We start from the raw sequence: 14,588 nt of genomic DNA, 5'->3' as shown, positions 1-14,588 counted from the left end.
TGCTGATATGCTACTGAGCGCAGTTCAAGGCGTCACTATTTGTATATAAAGCAATGAGCAAGCAGACCACTTTACCTACGAGATTGCCTTGCCCCAGATCCGCCCACTCGACTTCTGTGATCTGTAGAACTGGCATTGATACAGGGGCCACAAAATACCCATGCTGCATTTCTAAGAACTGAATATTTTAGTGTGGCTGCAAATACATTTTGGAACTCCCTGTCTATTGAGATCAAACAGGTGCCTTCACTGTACTCTTTTTCCGGCACCTGCTAAAAACATTTTTGTTTCGACAAGCCAACCCAGGTATCTAGAATGTTGATGTGATCTCATAGAACCACAGAATTGTAGGGACCCCGACGGGCATCCAGTCCAACCCCCTAGGCGTGCAATACGTCAGGAAAATCCCTGACATGTCCTGACATGGTGTCAGAGGGGAATTTCCCTGAACTGGCAAAATGTCAGGGAAAACACGGATGGAAAAAGCAGCAGGGGAAAAAACCCAATTCTGGTGGTTTTCTTAAAAAAAGCGAAACAACTTTGCGGGTGTCAGGAATTTTACTTTTTGAAATATGGCAACCCTATGTAAACCACTTTTAGGGTTTGTAGTTTTGGCGATCAGGGAGTGTGCGAATCTTATGAAATATAGAAACTACAGACACACTTAAAAATAATAATAATAGCCATCACGGTTTTGTAACCAAGCTGCTCCAGTGCCTTTGGGGCCGTGAGTTGTGCCTCACTGGGTGAATTTTGAGCAGGCAAGGAGATCAAGCAAACCCAGGGCCAGAGAGGGATTCCTGGCACTTAATGCACAGAGAGGAGGACAAATGACCTCCCTGCCCCTTCCCTCGCGAAAGTCTGAAATGATGAAATTATATGCCTTAACCTCAGCGCCAGGCCAAGAGGCAAGAGATTCGCAGCACCAAGAGCTGGAAGGAAACGGATCCAACAATATTCTCCACTCAGATAGTTAATATCTTATCTTCCCTGCTTGTTACAGACCAGAATCCGATGTAACTGTCACAGGGAGAGCACAATTTATTCTGCCTTTCCTTCGGAGCGTGTGTTATCGCCCCATGCTGATAGTTGACAGGCAATAGGAAATGGGCTTTCTCTCCCCCCCATCCCTCTGCTTTGTGCAGCGAGATGGAAGTTGGCTAGCTGTGGCTCAAGGTCTAGATGTGAAGGTTGTTGTCAGATGGGGAATGGAGGCCTGGGCTCCGCAGGGGTGAAAGGAGGCTTTGAGGGAACAATCCCTTCTTCTCCGCTCTCCTTAGGTGCTCTCAGACATTATCAACTGGGAAGTATTAAGCCTTGATTAACATCGGTCCAGAAGAGCAGTTTTGAAACTCACCCCCACCCCCTGGCGATAACAGCTAACCTTGGAACTTAAAAAATAATAATAATTCTGTAAAATGCTAAAGAAGCTCAAGGCTGGTGCAAAATATTATTTAGTTGTTGCTTTTCCATCCCACAGAGCTCAAGCTCCCCATTCCTCACAACAATACTGCGAGGTAGGTTGGGCTGTGAGGCAGTGTCTGGTCACTGTCTTTTGGTGATCCATTTTCAGGTGGCAAAACTAAGAGGGGGGAGTATTGGAGTGATTTGGGGAAGCAGGGGGGAAATGGGGGTGACATGGCAAAGGGACTGATGGGGGAGTGGAAAAAAAACTTTCCTTTCTTTCCTCATGTGATTAAACAAGAATCCCCTCCCCTCACGAGTCAGAAATGTTGTTTTAAGGACTTAAGCTGTGGATTTAAGGCTGTGTGGAGATAAACTTTTGAACCAAAGCATGTTTTAAGAAGAGCGTGGAATGTATAAGAGCTTTGGAATGACGCAGTTAAAAATGCCATCGCCATATTGGGAAGTTCTGTAGGAGGACTTAAGTCTGAGAGGAGAAATAGAGAAATAGAGCTGTTTTTATATTGTGGGTGAAACTCCTCAGTGGGACTTAAGAGCGACAGTTTTGCGAGATTAATGATGGAAAGAGCGATGTTATCTATGAAGGCGATGATATATGGAAACCATCTCAATTTGAGGATTGGAAGAACGGAAAAATTCACACAGGATTATTATTGGTGTTTATCGGCTTAAGGAGACTATCAGAAGAGATCATAAAGAAAAAAGAGAAAATATATGAACAAGATGTGATGTGGAAACAGCAAGATAAGACTGGATAGAATTATGAACTCTGTTTGGATTGATTTGGACTGATTTGGACATTAACGCAGTAGCAAGAAGATGATCAGAATCCCCCTTCGGATCTTGAAATATGGGTCCCCCCCAACAAAATTTAAAATTCGGCTTTGTAATTCAGAATTTATGTGATGTGATTTAATTTGATTTGATTGGCCGGTTAATAAAAATTATTTTAAAAATAATAATAATAATTAATTATTTCTACCCCACCCATCTGGCTGGGTTTCCCCAGCCACTCTGGGCAGCTTCCAACAAAATATTAAAATACAATAGTCTGTTAAACATTAAAAGCTTCCCTAAACAGGGCTGCCTTCAGATGTCTTCTAAAAGTCGTTTAGGGTGTGTCGTTTTAGCAGGTGAAACTGAATTTTCGTAAACTGCTTTGTGATTGGTCAGCATTTATCTTGGTAAGTCTATGTTTGTACATAAACTGCTTTTGGAAAACCAAATAATTTTAATTTTACCTTCTGAAATGTCAGGTCATATCATATCATATCATATCATATCATATCATATCATATCATATCATAATATCGCCCCAAGTAACTTGGCAACCATTTCCCACGATTTCTGTGCCATTTTACACACACTTTATTCACCAAGCAAAACTAAATTATATTAATTTAACCAATATTAAATCTTTTGAATTCCCATGTTGTTTTACAACTTTTCAGCACCCCTCCTTTTAACCATCAACCCTCCATCCCAGGGAACTCTGGGAAATGTGGCTCTGTGAGGGGAATAGAGGTCTCTGCACAACTCTGCACAACCTTAACAAGCTACACTTCCCAGAATTCTTTGGGGCAAGCCGTGGCTGTTTAATGCGGTATCATAGCACTTTAACTCTCTGCTGCAAATGTGGCCTCTGTCTGGTTCCTTTGTACAAAAAGGGCAATGAACCCTGGGATTTTCTTAATCGTATTTAGCTAATTTCTAATAAAATAAGGAGGGGAGTAACGGAGAAGCCAGAAATCTCCCTGACCTCTTCCCTTCAGGATCATCTCCTCTCCAGCTCCCTTTCCATCGTCCTCCTGCCTTGCGCTGCTTTCTGCCAATCACCGCCCGGGTTCTCCGTCTTGCCGCTGCCTCTATTCCCTGGGCCGCCTCCCTCCATACGCGCTGACCCACTTTAACTGTCAGATTTACAGCCGAGCAGTTCACTGGCGGGGAGAAGATGGATTCGCAGAATAAATTTTACAGAGCAAGGGGAGCCAGCCGTAGAGGAATGAGCTGAAACGGTGCACACTTGTGTCTGAGAGAGACAGGCACATATGCACACACACACAGAGAGAGAAGGAGGATGACATCAGAAGAGAACAAGGAAGCAATAGAGGCTGGGAGACGAAGGGGACATGCAGCTGTCGAGATGCACGGGTAATGGGCAAAAGAGACAAGCAAAGCGGACTTGGAGAGTATCACTCAAGAGGCCAGAAAGAAGGAAGGCAGGGGAAAATCTTATCTGCGCAGCGATGCCTGCAGCTTCAGGGGAGACAAGCAATTGATGGAGGAATGGGTTTTCTCTTTCGGCGGAAACAGGAAGATACAGTGGTACCTCAGGTTAAGTACTTAATTCATTCCAGAGGTCCGTATTTAACATGAAACTGTTCTTAACCTGAAGCACCACTTTAGCTAATGGGGCCTCCTGCTGCCGCCGTGCCGCCGTGCCGCCGGAGCATGATTTCTGTTCTCATCCTGAAGCAAAGTTCTTGAAGCACTATTTCTGGGTTAGCGGAGTCTGTAACCTGAAGCGTATGTAAACTGAAGCGTATGTAACCCGAGGTACCACTGTAGAAAGTTGGCCCATCTAGCTCAGCAGTGCCAACACTGACTGGCAGCAGCTCTCCAGGGTTTCAGACAAGGGTTTTTCCCAGCCCTAACACAGAAAAGCCACTGGGGACTGAACCAGGGCCCTTCTGTCTGCAAAGCAAATCCTCCACCACAAGGGATATCGGAAGGCATCCATTTCCATTCTAAGCCATGTTCATCGCAAGGCGTGCTGCTTCCGTTCTGCTGCAGTTTGGCTTCCGACAAAAACCTTATTGGTCCTGCCGTCCACTGTGGCAGAATATTATGCAATCGCTTATGCAATTAATGACACACTTGCCGGTACATTATTCCACGCCGTTCATTTTGATGCAAAGGACACAGAATGGGGAAATAAAACCATAATCAATTACGTGTTGTTTGCGGTCAGAAAGCAACGGTGAATAATGATCATAGCATCTGAATTGATTTCCGTTCCAGACATGGGGCGAAGAAGCGAACACGTACAATGCCCACTCCCATTTCTGTTGGAATTCTCCAGTATACCTATCTGCTGCTCATGGGTTTTCTGAGCTCTTCGAAGTACGGATATCTCCAGGAAAGTTTGAGAGCCAATATAGTATAATGGTCAGAGCATCAGATTAGGACCTGGGAGACCAGGATTCAAATTCCCACTCAGCCATGGAGTTCACTGGGTAACCATTCACTGTTTCTCGACCTGGCCTACCTCACAGGGTTGTTCTGAGGACAACATGAGGAGCAGGAGAACTATTATGCTACCCTGAGCTCCTTGGAGGAATGGTGGAAGGTAAATACAGTAGTACCTTGGCTCCCGAACGCCGCAAACCTGGAAGTGATTGTTCCGGTTTGCGAACGTTCTTTTGGAACCCAAATGTCTGACAGGGCTTCCTCAGCTTCTGATCAGCTGCAAGAGCTTCCTACAGCTGATCAGAAGCCGTGATTTTGTTTTTGAACATTTTGGAAGTCGGATGGACTTCCAGAACGGATTCCATTTGACTTTCAAGGTTTGATTGTAAATAAATTGAAATGAGATGAAATATTCAAGCAGATCTACCATGTGTAATTCGCACAGGTTGCAGGATTGAGATTCTCTTGGACCACATTTTGGGTTGTATTGGCAAAACATTTCACTTTCCCTTTTATTGTGGAGTACCTAATCGCTCATCCAAAGTGGATGTGGGTGGGTGTGGATGTTAGGCTGCACAAAAAAGGCTTTTCATCTCATGTTCACATATCAATTGGTCATTGCTCAATCCATGGATCCAAGGTCAAGCTGACGGGGCTTGAGGTCTCTAAGCCAGGGGTCAGCAAACTTACCATGCCTCAGGCTGGTGTCTCCACTGCCAATCGTATGGCGGAGCGCATGCCCATACATGTGTGCACTCGCTACTTCTGGTGCACTTCTGGGTCAGAGGAGCACCAGGAATAGCTTGTGCGCATGTGCACGGGCCTCCTCCGACCTGGATGTGCACCAGAAATAATGCTTGCGCATGTGCACAAGCAATTTCCAGTGCTCCTCCGACCTGGAAGTGGGCAGCTGCGCAGCGCAGTGCCGGCAAGAACGGGCGGTGGCAGTGGGTGGCGGGGGTCGCCGTGAGCCGGATAAACGAGACCCTCGGGCCTTATCCGGCCCGTGGGCCTTAGTTTGGGGACCCCTGCTCTAAGCCTTGGCAAGAGGCCAGCCAGCAAAGCCTCTCTCCCTGCCCTCTTCATTTCCCTTGGCAAAAAGCGCCTGCCGAGTGTTTTGCTATCAACTTCGCCAGAGTTTGCTCCTGTGGTCCAGTCTCAGTAAACAACAACAACATCTCCTGGCCCCAGAAGCAGTCTCTTCTCCACTGGATGGACGCTGTAAGATGTGCCTGGGGAACTTTTATTAGCTCAAGGGCTAGCTGCAATCTCCATAGCTGTCAACGTTTCCCGTTTTTAAAGGGAAATTCCCTTATTCCAAATAGGATTCCTCGCAAGAAAAAGGAAAAGTTGACAGCGATGTGCAATCTCCTATGGGCAACCTTGGTGTGTATGTGTTTGTGAACCTGCCTGTTTGCTTGCCTGCCTGTGGTGGGTGGGGCCAGAGGCAAAAATGGGTGGGGCAATGAATATGACCCCAAGCCTGTGTACATGGATATCATAGAATTGTAGCGTTGGAAGGGACCCTCAGGATCATCTAGTCTAACCCCCTGCAGTGCAGGAATATGCAGCTGTCCCATACGGGGGATTGAGCCTGCAACCTTGGCGTTATCAGCACCATGCTCTACCCAACTGAGCTATCCAGGCAGAGGGCTAAATTCCAGTCACACAAAAGTCAAGAGATTTCTACATGCACACAGCAAAGTCTCCAACCTCCATCCAGGCCAGAAGGAAGCATGATCACAGTTCACAGAGACATATTTAAGCCCTGAGGCATGTTCAGAAGGAGGGGAGAGGCGTGGCCTGGGGAGACAATCAGAGAGGGCCAGTGGGAGAGATCTGGAGGGCCGTATTCAGCCTGCAAGCTGGAGTTTCCTCATACCTGGATAGTAGTGTAAGATGAGTCCAGAGTACTCATATGCCAGGAAAACTTAAGGCAGTGTTCTTCAACCTTGGGTCCCCAGTTGTTCTTGGACTACAATGCCCATCATCCACAGCCAGATGAGCCAGATGTCAGGGATGATGGGTTCTGTAGTCCTACAACATAAGGGGACCCAGTAGCACTGATTTAAGGGATTCTGCCACCCTAGGTCAATGGGAAATCTAGTGCACCATCCGAATAAAAATAATAATAATAATAATTTTATTACAGCTCTCACAGTGGCTAACCAGATACCTGTGAGAAACCCGTAAACAGGATCTGAGCACAAGAGCAACTCTCCCTGACTGTGGTTTCCAGCTACTGATATTCAGATGCATTGCTGACCCTGCATATGGAGCCATTGATAGCTTCTCTTCCATGAGAATGAAATGCTGTTTCTTAGACATTGGTTTAGATGCTTAGTGCCTGAATGGTGTTCCAGGGAAGCCACACACTGGGGAGAGAATCATAGAATTTTAAAGTTGGAAGGGACCATGTGGTTCATCTAGTCAAACCCCCAGCAGTGCCGGGGTCTTTTTGCTCCAGGTGGGGCTTGAACCCATGACCCTAAGACCAACACGAGTTGTATGGGATGAACTGGGGGGGGGGGGAGGAATCCATCTTGATGACGGATGCCTGGCCTCCCTCGTAGGGCTGTTGTTGTGAGGCCAGGCTCTTTGGAAGAGGAGCGGAACTACGAGTGCAATAAACCCACTTCATCCACGAGCCGCTTTGCAAGTCTGGTCGCATCAGCTTCGGCATGCAAATGGGGAATCGCGCTGGCTGAGCCACAGTCAAAAACAAACCGAGGTTCTCAAAGGTGCCAAATATGAAAGAGATGAATGAGATGAGAGGATTTGAGAATGCAAATGCTCGCAGAGTGAAAACACCCCATTAGGATCTATGAACAGAGAGCAGAGGAGACTTTGCCAGTGATCTAATTTGCACAGCAAGTGTAGAGTGACACTATATTTAAATCTTAAAGATGAGCAGAGGGTGGTTTTTCCCCCACCCCCACTCCCTTTAATTAAACGGATGTGAATTTAAATGGGTTTTGTTTGTAAGCGGCTAGGATGCAGGTCTCAGCTGCTGGGTCAACGCCTGAGCAACGCCTAAGGGGTGCAATTGCACCAGAAGCTCCACAACCATCTTACGGAGGAGGAGGAGGGGGGAAGAACGGGCAGGAGAGACCCACTCAGAACCCGCCACTGTTTGTTTCAACATCAAGTTAAAACATTTTTAATGGCAGGCAGCTTGGGAACCCTTCTGCCGCTGCTTAGTCTGCAGCCAGCCCATCAAATAAAGTGCAGATTGAATTATAATAATATAGTAGGAGATCACTTTATTTGATGGGTTGAATCCGGACTAAGTAAGCGACGCTTCCGGAATCAGGGTTGTTGTCCCACCGATTTCATTTTGAACTAAGTGCATCTAATGTAGTCTGGATTTAGACCTGTTTATATTTCGCTACCTTGTAGATCAGGGGGTGGGGAATCTCAGCCCCAATGGCTGAGTGCAGTGCCGGATTTACATATAAGCTAAACAAGCTATAGCTTAGGGCCCCACTCTCTTGGGGGCCCCAAAAAAATTTAAAGGGGAAAAAATAAGATAAAAAACAAATTAAAAAAAACCTACATACAGTTAGAGCTTAATAATTATTTCACTATTAATACACTTCTTCTTAATTGTATTTCACTATTAATATACACCACACACATGCAAGCAAACCTCTTAATTGTATTTCAGTTCAACAATTACTTTGATAAAATACATATTTTGTTATGTGCTAATGGCTTTCGATACCTGTTAGGTCCATAAATTACCGTATAGCATATATTCAACACAAAAAAACAGCGACAATTTGTTGTTGTTGACAAAGGACAGCTGGACATAGAAAGGGTCCCATTACCTTCAGTAGCTTAGGGCCACACCAAACCTAAATCTGGCCCTGGCTGAATGCAGCACCAAAGGCCATGTTATGTGGCCCTCAAGACCCCACCCCCAGGTCCTCACCACCCTCAAATTTCTACCCCTGGTTGGAATGCCTCCTTGAACTGGAATCATGGCTCTTTCCCTCCTGGAGGGATGTGAGAATGCTCTGGCATGTGTGGAGAGTCTTCTGGCCTTTGTGCAGCTGAAATATCACCTACTGTAGTCATGCTTAGGGTTGCCAAGTCGACAGCATCCCAGACCCTGAGACTTCAGGGCTCAAACCTAAGACTTAGGGGTGGAGCCTGATGATGTAATGGGTGGACCCTGGTGATGTCATTAAGCACGACACGTTAAGCATTATCTGCGGTGGCTGAGAGCATGTCATTCAAATAAAAAACCCACAAAGTCTGTTGCATGTTGCTGGTTGGAAATCAAGGTGGAAACCTTCGCTAAAGCGGGAGATCCCAGGTGCAGTTGATTTGAGGGGACGATTCCTTCTCACATGTTTAGGGAGCCTGGATAGGAAATATCCCACGGAGGACCTTACTGTCTTCAAACAAAAACATCTTGGCCACAGGGAGGTTAGGCTGGCCTCAAGCAGAGCCAGGGCTTTTTCAGCTGTGGCTCCAATCTGGTGGAATGCTCTGTCACAGGAGACTAGGGCCCTGCGGGACTTGACATTTTTCCGCAGGGCCTGCAAGACAGAGCTGTTCCGCCAGGCCTTTGGCTGAGGCACAGTCTGACCCCCTCCTTTGGCAATCCTCACAGAACTCTAGCCCAATGGTTGCCATTAATCTGATTTGAATTAATTTTATAATGAAATGATTTTAGAATGTTGTATTTACTTTACTGTTGTTAGCCGCTCTGAGCCCGGCTTTGGCTGGGGAGGGCGGGATATAAATAAAAATTTATTATTATTATTAATATTCAGGATAGCCTACTGCAGCGGTTGTCAACCTGTGGATCCCCAGATGTTGTTGGACTACAACTCCCATCATCCCTGAGCTCTGGCCTTGCTAGCTAGGGGTGATGGGAGTTGTAGTTCAACAACATCTGGGGACCCACAGGTTGAGAAAGGCTGGCCTGCTGGCTTCAGAAGGGTTCCAGTGCTCACTGGCCAAGCATCTCCTGAGCAGAGGCAGATTTAGGGCTGTGCAAGCAGTTCCCACGCACTAGGCGCTGAGCCGAGGGGGGCGCTGCAACTATGACACAGTGCATGTGCAGCATGGAAAGCAGGAGGGTGCTAAAATTTGGCTCTGCACAGGGGCGCTGCTGAAATCTGAAAGACCAAAGTCTGAAGAGGAGAGCCTAGGCTGGTGGTTTTCAATGAGGACATCCCTGGAGAGTTCGTGCTATAATTTGCAGGCAGTTCCTGCCAGGCTGAAGCTTGCAGGCTGCGTGCACAGTCTCTTCGGTAAAATCTGTTGTATTAGAGGCACTCTCGCCCACCTGGAGATTTAAGCTCTCCCTCTGCCCCCCTGGAGGAGGTCAGGCAAACCCGGGGACTTCAGGTCAGCCCTGGAGGTCTGCCAATCCTAGCCTGATGCACGAACCGCAGCTTCCAGGCCAGCCACAAGGGAAGATGGACACAGAGGGCCCTGCATCGATTCTACTTTGGCGTTGCCAACGGCGGTGGTCAAGCTGTGCGCTTTTGCGAACCTTTGCAAAATTCATCTGTTGGGATTCCCAGCGTTGAGCACTTTGGGGATATTGGCTGCAACAGGGTTGCTCTCCCTAGTGAGGTGTAAGGGAGCGTTTGCTGGTAGGTGGCAGGATTAAAGTGTTATTCCTTGTAAGCCGTAATCTAAAAGAGCTCACTCTGACTCTCTCGGGCAACCCAGGGTCAGGCGGCTGAGGATCGTGGGAGGAGAATCAGGTCACTAGATATTATGAGGCAGGAGCAAAGGAGTGCTGTTCCTGGCAGAGAGCAGAGGAGTTAGCAGCTAAATTGCAGAAAATGTGCAAATGTTTGTGTGTGTGTGTGTGTGTGTGTGTGTGTGTGTGTGTGTGTGTGTGCATTTTTTCTAATTAATTTCAAGACTGCCCTCCTTAATGAATGGTAGCAGGGCAGCTGACTCACAGAAAACCGATATGAAATGTACAATGCTCCTAACACTTCTGTGCTTTTTTTTCCTGATTCATGTTTGACTGACAGACTCTTGGTAGAGAAAACTGTTATTTTCATAAATATGTTGGAGGGTGAGATGCACTTTGTTTTGAAGCGCTTCCGCTCGGATTGTGATTCTCCCACCTGGAAGACTGAGCGGAAACAAGACAACAAAAACCCCTTTGTTGAAATGCGGCTCTTATCTCGTGGAAAATGCTAAACGAATTAAAACCCTGCGCCCCGGCAATTTTATTTGAGAGCCACCAAAAACAAAAAGAGGATTTCTGACCCCAGCCGAAATCACGTTCATTTGCATAATTTATCCAGTTTGCATAATTTATTCTCCATTTTATTTTACAAGTTGCATAATTTATGATCAGTGGCGTAGTGGTAAATTCCGATTCTCCCTCTCCTCTCCCACGTAATTGGCTGCGATGTACTCTAGGTGCCTTCCACAGACTTCTCTCTTAGGCATCTCTCTCCTGTTAATTTCTAGATTGTATTGATCAGGAGTGTTTTGATTTCGGAATTTTTATTCACACTCCGCATTTTCATTTTATTTGCATCCCAGCCTTGTGATTTTACAGCTCTTCCCTTTGCAAAACCACTTACAGATCACCCATAGTCCATAGGCAGATTCAATAAATGTTGAAGCCCCCTAATTTTGAAGTCGGCAAGAGTCCTCTGATTTTTTAGGAACAGTATGACAGCAATCCTATGCAAAGCCATCTGGGAATAAAGCCCTATTTGATGCCAGAGATGCTTGCTTCTGACTGCATTAGGTAAAACACATTGAGCTTTAACAAAGATCTTCGGCTGGCTGAAACCTTGAGCTTTTAATCAGAAATGCAAACAATACTGCAAAGAAGTGTTGCAGTTTAAATTCCTAGTGTGAACAAGGAAGCCCATCAAAGGAAACCGAGAGTTCGTCCATACTTCTGCTTGGCCTGTGCCTAGAAATTTAATTTAATTAATCATGATTATAATAGAAAGTATGGGTATAGTGCTTTTTAGGCATGGGTCCGAGTGGTTTTTCATTTGTCCTGCCACTTTCCCCAAGAAAACTTGTTTATTGCTGAATCGGAACAAACATCAATCCGTAGGAACATCGATGGATGTTTGTTCTGATTCAGCAGTAAAGAGCGGGTTTTCCTGGGGGGAAGTGGCAAGTGTGGGGTGTGATATGTAAGTAGCACTCAAGTACAACATTCATTTTTTTTATTAAATATTAATTGGGTTTTATAACAAATAAAGATGCAAATCTCATTCATCAAGATATATACAAATGTTCTGCCTCACGTCCTTCGGACTTCCCTCAACTCCCCCTCTACTGAGTTATTTGGTTTTGTTTATTGTATCCTGCTTTGTATCAAAGTAAATTCCTTTATCATTCTCTAAAATGTCTGTTACTCAAGTACAACGTTCCTTGTTTTCCTAGAGTGGACATGTGGGGGAATGTTTGGTCCAGCCAGTCAAAAACTTCCTGTTTCTTCCTGGGCTGGGACATACTTCCTTTGCATGTGACTAGAGGTGGACGTGACCCTACCTGTCCAGGTAACAAAAGGGACAAGGCACGCAGCCCTCACTCTCTTTTTGACTTCCTTCGCCGTTGGAGCAGCTTTTAGCTAGAGATGCTCTGTTGACTTCCATCCAACAGAGGACACTGGGATTATCCCCATATGGGATAGCTCCACATGTATATAATTTGTAACTAAGTATATAATTTGTAATTTGTAATGTATATAATTTGTAATTTGTAATTTGTAATGTATATAATTTGTAACTTCAGGGACCCATCTGTGAACTGATGTGAGTAAACTACTTTTATATACTTTACACAAGATTGTGGTGTGTTTATTCTTTTAAGAGGGATATAAGTGAACTTACCAGGAACCTGATAGTGAGAGGCTTACACAAGCCTTCAACCAGCTACCCGCTGTGTGTTTAAAAGGGGAATGTGAAACTCTGCTAAGTTATAAAACTTGCCAGCACAAGTTAGGAAGGATATTAATAAACAATATATCCTCTCCTGCCTCCCTGAACATTCCCACAGCAAGACAAGCGGAAAGGTCAGGAGTTGAACCCGGGATTCCAGTCACAGACTACCTGGGCTTCATTCAGTACTGAGCTGTTGCCAGGGCTGATCTGCAAGAGACAAGTCAAGGAGTCTGAGCTGAGACAAGCCCACCAGAGACTGGGAGGTTGCTGCTGCTCAACAAAGTCCCAGCCTTTCACAGCTGTGGACCTCCAAAGAAGCTGAACGCTAGCAGATTCAGGGCACACTAAGTGCATCTTCACACAGTGCATAGTTGAACTACGGAACTCCTTGCCACAGGGGGCAGTCGTGGCCACCAACTTGCCATTTAAAGAGGCATACACAGATTCCTGGAGGAGATGGCTAATCAGCAACTCCCAGGCATGGCGGCTATGGATGCCACTGGATGGGAACTGGTGGGGAGAGTTGCTGTTGATCCCAGGTCCTGCATATGGGCTTCCCACAGGCATCTTGCCCACAGGCAAGAACAGGATGGGCCACTGGCCTGATCCAACAGGGCTCATCTTACATTGTTTCTGTCCAGGAGGGCCCAGTGGTCAGCCAAGGTGGGCAAGGCCAGACCAGAGCATGGGAACGCATCACTGCCAGGAAGGTGCCCAACTGAGTTTCAGGGAGCTCATCGCTCAGGGCAGCTGCACAAAGCGGTTTCCCTGCTCTAACCCCCGGCAGCTCTGACCATGATGGTCCTTCTCCTCTGCCAGACCTGCTGCCCTTACTAAGCCTCCAAGCAAGCTGATATCTGCCTTCCCATTAGTTCTCTTGGAAACATACCCAGTTATTTAAACAAGCAAAGAAAATACTGCACATCATAACAGCATAACCACAGCTGTTGTGTTATTGAGTGACTGTTTTGCAACCCTGCACTGGCTACATTCACAGCTGGACTTGGGGAGGGTAGTTTAGAGACACACTTCCTCTGTCTCTGTGAATGCTTTGAAAGGGATAACAGTCTAAGAACCCTGCAGGAATTGTTTGCTAATTAGCCAACTTCGCTCCCCCGGTTCTGTTTATTTTTAGTCTCAAGTGCATTTCTGGGCAGGTCAGAGGCACTTCCATTGTTCCAGAAAAGCAACAAGAGAGAAACCTCTGGCTTACAATTTGCCTTCTGGGCCCAAAATATGTGAATACTTTTTATAGGGAGATGCAGGTTTGCTTGGCGTCAGGTGTGAACCAGAGATTTATGGGTGTCAGCAAGGCTGGAAAGCCCAAAGCGCTTGTCCCCTTCCCCATGCACGCCGACCGACTCAATCTTCCCCGACCCTTCAGTGACCTTCAGATGATGTTGGACATCAGCTGCTATCAGTTCCAGCCAGTACCAGCCAATGGACAGGACTGATGCAGGTTGTGGTCCAAAACATCGATAAGTCGGGGAAGCCTGTCAATGGATTTGTCTTGGGGCACCTTCAGAAGTTCTTTCTCGGGTGAAACTGCGTGGGAAATTTCAAGGGTTTCCAATGAGACTCTGGGAATTTCTCACAGAGGTTCTGCATGTCTCTGGCACAGGGAAAAGGGGAATGGCAGCATGGTTATCGCTTTGTCTTGTTAAGTTTGCATGAAGCCGAGACGCAGGCAGGAATTAGGTGCGTCCCAAAGGTGTGTTTTGACACACTGGTGCAACAGGGGAAATACTGTATTTTTTGCTCTATAAGACTCACTTTTTCCCTCCTAAAAAGTAAGGGGAAAGGTGTGTGCGTCTTATGGAGCGAATGCAGGCTGCACAGCTATCCCAGAAGCCAGAACAGCGAGAGGGATTGCTGCTTTCACTGCGCAGCAATCCCTCTCACTGTTCTGGCTTCTGAGATTCAGAATATTTTTTTTCTTGTTTTCCTCCTCCAAAAACTAGGTGCGTCTTGTGGTCTGGTGCGTCTTATAGAGCGAAAAATATGGTAAATGCATCCTCAGCGCAACTCCCTGCTCTGTGCCTTTGCAGAATGCTGGTTCAGAATGGCAGCGAAGAA

At 46.3% G+C, this 14,588-nt stretch overlaps 1 protein-coding gene across 5 annotated transcripts in view; it reads right to left on the bottom strand.

Annotated features, from left to right (window-relative positions):
• Positions 1-14,588, bottom strand: part of ELFN1 (extracellular leucine rich repeat and fibronectin type III domain containing 1) — a 255,809-nt gene that overhangs the window by 59,832 nt on the left and 181,389 nt on the right. Inside the window, exon 1 of one of the 5 annotated variants that reach the window (XM_081839699.1) lies at positions 3,185-3,399. The exons of the other annotated variants lie outside the window; for them this stretch is intronic. The gene's annotated coding sequence lies outside the window, so the exon portion shown is untranslated. Of the gene's footprint in view, positions 1-3,184; positions 3,400-14,588 lie in introns of those variants that run through there. 5 annotated transcript variants of the gene reach the window in all.

This window comes from Podarcis erhardii (genome assembly GCF_964252035.2).
Source record: "Podarcis erhardii genome assembly, chromosome: 14".
NCBI lineage: Eukaryota > Metazoa > Chordata > Lepidosauria > Squamata > Lacertidae > Podarcis > Podarcis erhardii.
This window is presented reverse-complemented; position numbering and strand designations above follow the sequence as displayed.